The sequence below is a fragment of the Pseudophryne corroboree genome, chromosome 4 (genome assembly GCF_028390025.1).
Source record: "Pseudophryne corroboree isolate aPseCor3 chromosome 4, aPseCor3.hap2, whole genome shotgun sequence".
Classification (NCBI taxonomy): domain Eukaryota; kingdom Metazoa; phylum Chordata; class Amphibia; order Anura; family Myobatrachidae; genus Pseudophryne; species Pseudophryne corroboree.
In genome coordinates this window covers 57,903,902-57,915,875 of record NC_086447.1, presented here as the reverse complement: position 1 = coordinate 57,915,875, position 11,974 = coordinate 57,903,902, and the positions used below count along the sequence as shown (strand labels likewise).

General features: G+C 44.9%; 1 long non-coding RNA gene across 1 annotated transcript in view; it reads right to left on the bottom strand.

Annotated features, from left to right (window-relative positions):
• Positions 1-8,387: 8,387 nt before the first annotated feature.
• Positions 8,388-11,974, bottom strand: part of LOC134908870 (uncharacterized) — a 112,212-nt gene continuing 108,625 nt past the window's right edge. Inside the window, exon 3 of the long non-coding RNA XR_010175812.1 lies at positions 8,388-8,617. This is a non-coding gene — a long non-coding RNA (uncharacterized LOC134908870). The remainder of the gene's footprint in view (positions 8,618-11,974) is intronic.

Here is an 11,974-nt window from a genome sequence, read left to right as displayed (position 1 = left end):
GAGGTAGAGGCCACGGATTTTCCGTGAGCATCTCCTGAAGTTCCGGGTACCAAGTTCTTCTTGGCCAATCCGGAGCCACGAGTATCGTTCTTACTCCCCTTTGCCGTATAATTCTCAGTACTTTGGGTATGAGAGGCAGAGGAGGAAACACATACACTGACTGGAACACCCACGGTGTTACCAGAGCGTCCACAGCTATTGCCTGAGGGTCTCTTGACCTGGCGCAATACCTGTCCAGTTTTTTGTTGAGGCGAGACGCCATCATATCCACCTTTGGTTTTTCCCAACGGTTCACAATCATGTGGAAGACTTCTGGATGAAGTCCCCACTCTCCCGGGTGTAGATCGTGTCTGCTGAGGAAGTCTGCTTCCCAGTTGTCCACTCCCGGAATGAACACTGCTGACAGTGCTATCACATGATCTTCCGCCCAGCGAAGAATCCTTGCAGCTTCTGCCATTGCTCTCCTGCTTCTTGTGCCGCCCTGTCTGTTTACGTGGGCGACTGTCGTGATGTTGTCCGACTGGATCAACACCGGCTGACCCTGAAGCAGGGGTTTTGCCAGGCTTAGAGCATTGTAAATCGCTCTTAGCTCCAGTATATTTATGTGAAGAGACATCTCCAGGCTTGACCATACTCCCTGGAAGTTTCTTCCCTGTGTGACCGCTCCCCAGCCTCTCAGACTGGCATCCGTGGTCACCAGGACCCAGTCCTGTATGCCGAATCTGCGGCCTTCTGACAGATGAGCACTCTGCAACCACCACAGAAGAGACACCCTTGTCCGTGGCGATAAGGTTATCCGCTGATGCATCTGCAGATGCGATCCGGACAATTTGTCCAGCAGATCCCACTGAAAAGTTCGTGCGTGGAATCTGCCGAATGGGATTGCTTCGTAAGAAGCCACCATCTTTCCCAGGACTCTTGTGCATTGATGCACAGACACTTTTCCTGGTTTTAGGAGGTTCCTGACAAGTTCGGATAACTCCTTGGCTTTCTCCTCCGGAAGAAACACCTTTTTCTGAACCGTGTCCAGAATCATTCCCAGGAACAGCAGACGTGTTGTCGGGGTCAACTGAGATTTTGGAAAATTCAGAATCCACCCGTGTTGTTGCAGCACTACTTGGGTTAGTGCTACTCCGTTCTCCAGCTGTTCTCTGGACCTTGCCCTTATCAGGAGATCGTCCAAGTAAGGGATAATTAATACGCCTCTTCTTCGCAGAAGAATCATCATTTCGGCCATTACCTTGGTAAAGACCCGAGGTGCCGTGGACAATCCAAACGGCAGCGTCTGAAACTGATAATGACAGTTTTGCACCACGAACCTGAGGTACCCTTGATGTGAAGGGCAAATTGGGACATGCAGGTAAGCATCTTTTATGTCCAGGGACACCATAAAGTCCCCTTCTTCCAGATTCGCTATCACTGCTCTGAGTGATTCCATCTTGAACTTGAATTTTTGTATGTACAGGTTCAAAGATTTCAGATTTAGAATAGGTCTTACCGAGCCGTCCGGCTTCGGTACCACAAATAGCGTGGAGTAATACCCCTTTCCCTGTTGTAGGAGGGGTACCTTGACTATCACCTGCTGAGAAAACAGCTTGTGAATGGCTTCCAATACCGTCGCCCTGTCTGAGGGAGACGTTGGCAAAGCAGACTTTAGGAACCGGCGAGGGGGAGACTTCTCGAATTCCAACCTGTAACCCTGAGATACTACCTGCAGGATCCAGGGGTCCACCTGTGAGCAAGCCCACTGTGCGCTGAAATTCTTGAGTCGACCCCCCACCGTTCCTGAGTCCGCTTGTAAAGCCCCAGCGTCATGCTGAGGGCTTTGCAGAACCCGCGGAGGGCTTCTGTTCCTGGGAAGGAGCTGCTTGCTGCCCTATCTTACCCTTTCCTCTGCCTCGGGGCAGATATGACTGTCCTTTTGCCCGCTTGTTCTTATAGGACCGAAAGGACTGCGGCTGAAAAGACGGTGTCTTTTTCTGTTGGGAGGGGGTCTGAGGTAAAAAGGTGGATTTCCCGGCAGTTGCCGTGGCCACCAAATCCGATAGACCGACGCCAAATAATTCCTCCCCTTTATACGGCAATACTTCCATATGCCGTTTGGAATCCGCATCACCTGACCACTGTCGTGTCCATAAACTTCTTCTGGCAGATATGGACATCGCACTTACTCTCGATGCCAGAGTGCAAATATCCCTCTGAGCATCTCGCATATAAAGAAAAGCATCCTTTAATTGCTCTAAAGTCTGTAAAATACTGTCCCTATCCAGGGTATCAATATTTTCAGTCAGGGAATCCGACCAGACCACCCCAGCACTGCACATCCAGGCTGAGGCGATGGCTGGTCGCAGTATAACACCAGTATGTGTGTATATACTTTTTAGGGTAGTTTCCAGCCTCCTATCAGCTGGATCCTTGAGGGCGGCCGTATCAGGAGACGGTAACGCCACTTGTTTTGATAAGCGTGTGAGCGCCTTATCCACCTTAGGGGGTGTTTCCCAGCGCGCCCTAACCTCTGGCGGGAAAGGGTATAATGCCAATAACTTTTTTGAAATTAGCACTTTTCTATCTGGGTTAACCCACGCTTCATCACATACATCATTCAATTTCTCTGATTCAGGAAAAACTACAGGTAGTTTTTTCACCCCCCACATAATACCCCTTTTTGTGGTACTTGTAGTATCAGAGATATGCAAAGCCTCCTTCATTGCCGTGATCATATAACGTGTGGCCCTACTGGAAAATACGTTTGTTTCTTCACCGTCGACACTAGATTCAGTGTCCGTGTCTGGGTCTGTGTCGACCGACTGAGGTAAAAGGCGTTTTACAGCCCCTGACGGTGTCTGAGACGCCTGGGCAGGTACTAACTGGTTTGCCGGCCGTCTCATGTCGTCAACTGATTTTTGTAATGTGCTGACATTATCACGTAATTCCATAAACAAAGCCATCCATTCCGGTGTCGACTCCCTGGGGGGTGACATCACCATTACCGGCAATTGCTCTGCCTCCACACCAACATCGTCCTCATACATGTCGACACACACGTACCGACACACAGCAGACACACAGGGAATGCTCTATTGAAGACAGGACCCCACTAGCCCTTTGGGGAGACAGAGGGAGAGTTTGCCAGCACACACCCAAGCGCTATAATATATATGGGAACAACCCTATATAAGTGTTGTATCCTTATAGCAGCTTAAATATAGTAATATCGCCAAAAAAAGTGCCCCCCCTCTCTGTTTTACCCTGTTTCTGTAGTGCAGTGCAGGGGAGAGTCCTGGGAGCCTTCCTCACAGCGGAGCTGAGCAGGAAAATGGCGCTGTGTGCTGAGGAGAATAAGCCCCGCCCCCTATTTCGGCGGGCTCTTCTCCGGAGTTTGTGAGATCTGGCAGGGGTTAAATACATCCATATAGCCTCAAGGGCTATATGTGATGTATTTTTTAGCCATAAAAAGGTATTATACATTGCTGCCCAGGGCGCCCCCCCAGCGCCCTGCACCCTCCGTGACCGCTGTGTGAAGTGTGCTGACAACAATGGCGCACAGCTGCAGTGCTGTGCGCTACCTCAGGAAGACTGAAAAGTCTTCTGCCGCCTGCTTCTGGACCTCTTCCATCTTCGGCATCTGCAAGGGGGGTCGGCGGCGCGGCTCCGGGACCGGACTCCATGGCTGGGCCTGTGTTCGATCCCTCTGGAGCTAATGGTGTCCAGTAGCCTAAGAAGCCAATCCATCCTGCACGCAGGTGAGTTGACTTCTCTCCCCTAAGTCCCTCGATGCAGTGAGCCTGTTGCCAGCAGGACTCACTGAAAATAAAAAACCTAAAACCTTTTTCTAAGCAGCTCTTTAGGAGAGCCACCTAGATTGCACCCTGCTCGGACGGGCATAAAAACCTAACTGAGGCTTGGAGGAGGGTCATAGGGGGAGGAGCCAGTGCACACCACCTGATCCTAAAGCTTTATTTTTGTGCCCTGTCTCCTGCGGAGCCGCTAATCCCCCATGGTCCTGACGGAGTCCCCAGCATCCACTAGGACGTTAGAGAAAATCTATTATTATCTTACCTTGGTAGAGCTAACCTTATTAAAATGATTTCATTCCCAAAATTTATGTACCCGATACAGGCTCTTCCTTTTTTGATCACTAATAAAGACGCACAGACAATCAATTGTACTTTCAGAAGGTTTATTTGGAATAGTAAACACCCAAGAATAGGCTTAAACAAATTATAACTCAAAAGTAATGGGGGAATCAATTTTCCTAGTGTCCAACTATACTCCTATGCAGCTCATACAAGATACATTGCAGACTGGCTGAACGGTCGTGACCTATATGCAAATACATCATTAGAAAGGAAATTTTTAAACGGCATTAATCTTACTAACTTTCTTCACACACATAATCAAGAAATTCAATCTGACATATGGGACAACCTGCTACTTTGGAACACTCGGAAAACTTGGCATATTCTGAGACACAAGTTTGGATTGAACGCATATAAATCACTATTTCTCACTTTCTCCGATAAACCTGAATTTCAACATGGGCAGGCCTCCCATCCCTTTAACATTTGGCAAACTCTCGAGGTAGATTCAGTAGGAAAGCTGGCTTGTGGGTCAGCAAAGAGGCCTTCCACGTTCCAGGAGTTCAAAGAGGGAACCCTTCATTGGCAAATTACCCCATAGCATTCTTACAGGCCCAGCACTACACCAGTGGTGTCATAAGAGTTTTTTCAAACTTAGATTGGAATAATCCATTAGACACTCTATTACAAAACCCATGTTTGACAAGGAGAGCCATCTCAATGATTTACAATTGTATACTTCAGAGGTTCCCAAACTGTGTGCCGTGGCTCACTGGGGTGCCTCGGGACACTTGTAGGGGTGCCCTGGGTTGGAGGTCCAGGACCAATTCAATTTATTCATGGTCAATATAATAGGCAAAACCAGCGCTGGTGGCTGCCAGCCATAAAATATGTGGCCAAACAGAAGCAAATCTTGTCCCTCACCACACAACTGACCCTAAGGATGACATATAAACGCGATCTACTTAATGTAATATTTCTTTCTAAATTTCTCAATAAGAAATTTTTGGCCTAGGGGTGCCGTGAAAAAAATTCTGATATTCTAGGGCGCCGTGATTTAAAAAAGTTTGAAAACCACTGGTATACGTCAAGTATTTTTACCGGACAACTCTTCTAAACATCTTACTTCATGGCTCTCTCAAGTTCCTAATGCATCAGCAAATGATCTACTTTGTTCCCATTACAGATCATGCACATTATTACCCTATTCCCCGTACACTACCATGTTCCGGAACATACTACATAGAGCATATTTATCCCCGAATAGAAAATTTTTAATGGGAGACTCTTCAAATTCAAATTGTCATAAATGTGGTACACCCTCAGCGGACTTGTTTCATTGTCTTTGGGCTTGCCCAGTAATTCGCAGTTTTTGGCTCCGGGTTAAAAACTACTCCACCACTAAGTTGGTCAATTACATCCCCTTAACGCCTGAATGGGCCCTGTTTGGTATGTTACCCCCTGAGATTCGCATTACACAAGGTGGGAAACGCCTTTTATTGGCAATTAGTGCAGCAGCCTGTAAAGCCATATTACAGACCTGGATGCAACCATAACTGTCTTCTCGTTCACTTTTTAAGGCCAAACTACACTATTTATTCAGAATGCAGTGGGTTGAGGTCATTTTGGATAGGGAGGCCAAAACAGAGAAAACATTTTTAATGTGGGAGTCATATATAGCCACTCTATCGACTCCGTTGAAAACCCAACTTCATAACAGCTTGAAAAACTAATCTCGGTACATGCTACAATTAGCAGCCAACGATCCTCCTATTCAACTTTAAAATCTTTTGTGTACTTTTTCTCTTTCTCACTCGGGAGGGCGGTGGTGGGGGGGGGGGGGGGTCACTGATGGCCTGATGGACTGTTCTTATATGTTGTTTTGAAATAATACACACTCAGTATATTTTTGCGACAACAAGTTGACTTATTGTACTATTACAAATTGTGCTTTGTATCAATACTTGTTATATACCGGGGGGTATATTTACTAAAATTCGTATTTGTACCGATTTGGAGTGAGATTCATCACGATTGACATCGAATGTGTAAATGTGCAACTTTTTGAATTGGTTACGCCTCATTTACTAAGCGGTCGTATTTTTATTTTTCGTGTTTTCCGATGTCGATGTCATTCGTGGTTTTGTAAGGTAGAATGCGGCCGATTTAGTGGTTTTGCGGCCGTGTTATGAGGTTTTCTTACGACTGCGTCACATTTCGGTTACGGCAGTGTTTGTCCGTTCATGGACGCGTTTTTTTCCTAAGTTTCGTTTTTGTCACTCGTCCGTGATTGGTTTGATTCGTGATGGAGGAGTGTCTGTGCACATTACTATAAAAATGCCCCAAACCCTCCGAACCTCGTGGGTTTAGCTAGTGGAGAGGGGAGAGGAAGGTGTGTTAGGAGTTGGTGAGTAGTTTGGAGTTTTTGGTGGTTTTGAGGAGGTTCTTTGTGATTGTTGAGTGCTGTACTGTGTGTGTAAGTAGTCTTGTCATACTTGTTGTGTAGTTATTTAAAAGTCTGTCTAGTTTTTTGTCATTGTTTTTTTTTCACGTCTATTGTCATTGTTTGTGAGTGAGTGAGTGAGTGAGTGAGTGTGTGTGTGTGTGTGTGTGTTTGGTGTGTGGTGTGTAGTGGGGGATCCGGATTGAAAGTCGACAGTAACTAGGTCGACAATGTCTAGGTCGACCACTATTGGTCGACAGTAACTAGGTCGACAGGGTGTCTAGGTCGACAGGGTCTTTAGGTCGATATGTTCTAGGTCGACAGGTCAAAAGGTCGACATGAGTTTTTAATGTTATTTTGGTGTCGTTTTCTTCGTAGCGTGACCGGGAACCCCAACTAGTGCACCTAGTTACTGTCGACCAATAGTGGTCGACCTAGACATTGTCGACCTAGTTACTGTCGACTTTCAATACCACACCCGTGTAGTGGTATTGGAGGAGTGTGTTTACTGTTTTTTTTTCTCAGTGTTATTTGTTGTTTGTCCTGATTATGTCCCAGTCAGAGGTGAGTGTGGTGGAGGAGGTGAGTGAGAGGGAGGAGGTGAGTGAGGTGGAGGAGGTGAGTGAGAGGGAGGAGGTGAGTGAGGTGGAGGAGGTTAGTGAGGTGGAGGAGGTTAGTGAGGAGGAGGGGGAGGTTGCTGCTGCGGCCTCCAGTAATAGTGATAGTGATGGTGTTGTGGCTCCGCAGCCACGCACCACTACAAAGACTGGCCGCAATGTCAAATTTAGCTACGCTGAAAATATGGCTTTGGTGCGGGAGCTGATGAGGCATCATCGGCAGTTGTTTGGCCATGATGCTGCAAAGGTGTCGTCACGCAGGAAGAGTGTTCTGTGGGGGAAGGTAGTTGCGGCTGTGAATAGTGAGGGTGTCGTGAGGCGGACCGAGGACACGTGTCGTAAGCGTTTCTACAACATAAAGCGCCGTGTCAAGGCGAAGATGGCCAAGGAGGCTAAATCGGCCCGCCAAACCGGGGGTGGACACCCCTTCCGTGCATCTTACCGTGATTGGGAGGAGCCTGTGCGTGCACTCATTCCGCCAGAAGTGGTTGGTGCCACTCATGTCCGGGATTCGGATCGGCCAAGGCAGGATGGTGAGTTATTTGTGTTATTTTTTTAACAATTTAAACATGTGTGCTTTGTCCTTAGTTGACTGAAATGTCTTGTAGCTAATTGTGGTTGTCAGTTTGTTCATTCTTCTAATGTGTTGGTGATGTAGTGCAGGCCTGGCCAACCTGTGGCTCTCCAGCTGTTGTAAAACTACAAGTCCCATCATGCCTTGCCACAGTTTTGCTATTAGGGAATGCTAAAACTGTGGCAGGGCATGCTGGGATGTGTAGTTTCACTACATCTGGAGAGCCACAGGTTGGCCAGGCCTGATGTACTGTTATTCTCAATTATGTTTTTTTGTTAATATTTTTTTTTAATTTTTTTCTGGTTGCCTTGGGTTTTATGTCAAAAGTAAATGTTTGTAGGTGTATTTTAAAGAAGTTTTTTTTTTTACAAAGGTTTTTTGTAAATACATTTCATAGCATTTATGTTTATTGTGTGTTGTTCTGGGTTGCCCTTTGTGTGCTTGATGTGTTTTTTAATGCATATTTGGTAGTGATGTTTCCAATTTTTTGCAGATATTTTTGTCTAGTGTTTTATTATTAGTATAAAAAATTGGGACCTTAGCGTGCAATATTGTTGTTGTGTCAAGCTACGACGCTTTGGTTTTAAGTAGTATAATTGTTTGCATTATGCGCCTTTGTGTATGGGTTTTTTTGCGTAATTTTTGCTAATTCAAAGAATACACACCCAATGAAGTCAGGCAGAAAAGCATAAGCATCGTTTAGTTTAATTCTCATCAGGTACCACATATGTTTACATCACAATAAGGAATTTGCATAAACATATCACCAAAATAGTATGTTCATAAGGACATTCTTCATATTTCTACAGTACGCCAGAGAAGCAGCACAGCCAGGCCTCATCCCACACTGCCAAGAGATGCAGATGGTGGCAACGCCGGTAAGATTTAACTGTAAACACATATTCTGCAAACACATAGAAACACAAAATGTTAATGATTATCTTATCACATAGGTTCTTCTTCGGCATATCCACCTACACTAAGGCGCCCATCACAGGGCTCGGTTACTGTGGCAACGAGGCCACCCAAGAGACGCCGTCTTGAGGCTCCAGCTCCTGCTCCAGCACCAGCATCACCACCCCAACGGCGCATCTCCGCAGTGTCGGCCCTGCCACCACTAACTCTTTTGGCCAGCCCCCAAAGTGAGTATCCACAATCCCCTCAGTTGTCTGGTGAGTAAACATAACAATTACGTGTGAATAAGTAAACAAACAGTGGTGTAGATTTATTAACCTGGAGAAGGCATAAGGAAGTGAAAAAACACTGATATGTGCAAGGTGATAAAGGCAGCAGTACAAAATAAACACAACTGTTAATGTACATATTGGATCTGTTTGCGTTGTGCCTTTATCACCTTGCACATATCACTGGTTTTTCACTTCCTTATGCCTTCTCTAGGTTTATACATCTGCCCCACTGTTAGTACATAGAAAATAAAAATACACTAATGACCAGTCATCCTTGCAATAATCAACAACAACAAGCAGATGGTGTTAAGGTATTTTTAGATGGATAATTGGCAGATGTGATGTTGGCCATATCAACACATTTTTGTCACATAATTTTTGGAGTAAAGAATCAACATAAATGTTAAGTCTCATCCAATTGTTTTGCATGGCCAACAACACCACTTCTAAACATAGGGCACCTTAATACTTTTTCATCCATTGTTAATGTGTACATTTTAGGCCACTATATTTGTTAACGTTTTTGGCAGACCACTGACTGCCTTCAACAATGTATGAGTGTATTGGTCAACACATTTATTGTATTGTGTGTGTTGTTCCAAAGGAAGCTTCATACCCAATATGTAAATGTAGTACTTTGTATTTGTTAGAGTTCTTCGTGTTTAAACAGTAATTATGGCTCTGAATCCTACTATTCCCAAAAAATTTAAACAACTGAGTAGTGAACGTTAGAATCCACATATTTATAAAAAAAGGTGAGCAACATAGTTAAGTTTATGCCACAATCTATTTAGCAATTACAACATTAATATTAAGAAGTAATGCATGTTGACGTAAAGCTATAGTAAGACCAATGCTACATATTTACTAAATAGTGGCTGTCTTCAACCCCATACAGACCCAGCCATCATCACCGAGGATGACCAGCAGGAACGTGACCAGGAGACCTTAACACTCCACCTGCAGCCCATCGATCCTACTCAGCCAACCACGCCGCAGGACATACCCCAACCACCCCAAACATCCCACAGCCCCCAATTGAGCACAACACAAGTTGACACACAAATGGGCCCTGAGTATTGGAGCCGTTGGTCGTCACAACAGGCGCAACACTACGCGTGCCTCACCACCCACAGCCAATACCTGTCAAGTCTGCCCCATCATTTGCCTAGACTGAGTCGCAACTCAGGCAGACTTATAGTGCAGGTGGGCAGAATCGCTAACTCCATGGAGCAGATGAGGGCAGACAACTGCCAAATGCAAACAAACCTACAACGCATCTTGGATGATCAGCAGCGGCAGCAACAATCACTTATCCAGATCATACAACACAACCAAATGATTAACGACAACCTATCACGCATAATAGCTAACAACACTGCCGCTAATACTCAGCTCACAGCAAGCTTGAACAATCTAAGTCAAAGCCTTAGTGTGTTGGCATCACACCATGCCACATCTAGTTCTGGGACGACACCAAGCCACACCCCAGTTCATTCCCCAGTCCGACGCTCAAGTCGAACCCGCACCAACGAGCCAGCACAATCCTCGGCACCCAACACACAAAAAAAAACACAAATAATAATGGTTGGTCAGAATATGTTGACCATTACAATGTTTTTTCTTTTTGATTTGTCACAAAAATTTGTGTGTTAAAATTAATAAATTGTGAACACGCAATATGTGTATTGTTTAATTAGCTCCACAAACCACATGCACATTAGTGTCTTAGGCCAGATGTGGATTGTTAGAAATATATTGCCTGCCCCTAGGTGTCCTCAGCTCAACATGTGTCTAATCTATGTCACCCAGTACATTGTCCATGGCCGCAAGATCAGATAAAGCTACCCTGACTGCATACCACTGCGACTCCTGGGTAGGGAAGCAGAGAGAGGCATCTATGTAGCCATCCAAGACATCCAAAACCTGAGTGGCCCTTCAAAAATTAAAGGTGAGTGTCATGACCTGTAATCAATACAATACTGTGTTCTATTACATTACAAAAGCACCATTTACACATAGACGTGTATGTATGTTTTAATACACCTGAATTAAATATTTTTAAAAGGTAACCTGTGAGATACTAATTACATCGCCAGTCACAGGCTTGAAGCTGCCAGTAGCCATAAAGTGCAACACAGGCAGGAGTTTGTGCAGGCCTGAGACAGAGCGAGAGCGTACTGTCTCAGGGTCTAGGTTCAGTTTGACAAGGTCATACAGAGGGAAAATATTATTTACATTTAGTCGGAGCATCTGTATAACATGGTCATCAGCAAATGTGTTATCGTTTAAACGCACACTAAAAAAACAAGCCATGGCCAGCCTACGCGGAACATGTACAACCTGCTTACCCTGTTGATTTTCCTGGCCTGGGTTTATTGTAGCCTCATGGAGCAGTGTCAGGTATCCCCCAGCAAACAAGACAGCAGTACTACACACAGTAGCAGCCATTTCAGATTGAGAGTGGTGAAAAATGTGTTGGGGCCCCTTTTAAAGGTCCAAAAAGTCAGGTGTGAGTAATGTAGAATTGACAACACATGTAAACACGCTTCTCAAAAGCAGGTCTACTTTTTTTTAGGCTTTTTGTACGATTAGTAATTTTTGGCGGCCGCAATTCCATTTTCACGGTAGAGATTTCAAATACGAATGCTTAGTAAATGACCGAGTTCTATATCTAAACAGCCGCGTTTGACCGATGGTGTATTCATTCGTATTTTTACTACACAGCCGTAATAAAAATACGAATGCCCTCATCACTGCCGAGATTTGTGCTTAGTAAATTCCCGAGATGACACTTTGAAGAAAAAACACCAAATCGGTCAAAATCGGGAGCTTAGTAAATATACCCCCATGTCCTATAACAATCGTAATATTATTTACTACACTGTTTGTAAACTTGATGTACGATACTTCAATAAACATTTTTGGTAAAAAAAAAAGAAAAGAAAAATGTAATGTCAAGTATAAGCTACAGTAGAATCAAGTGCTTATAAATATGATGTCAGCACGTTAGAGTGCGCACATGTTTGTCCGTGATAATGTGCGCCGCACACGCCTAGCGCAGTCTTTTTTTT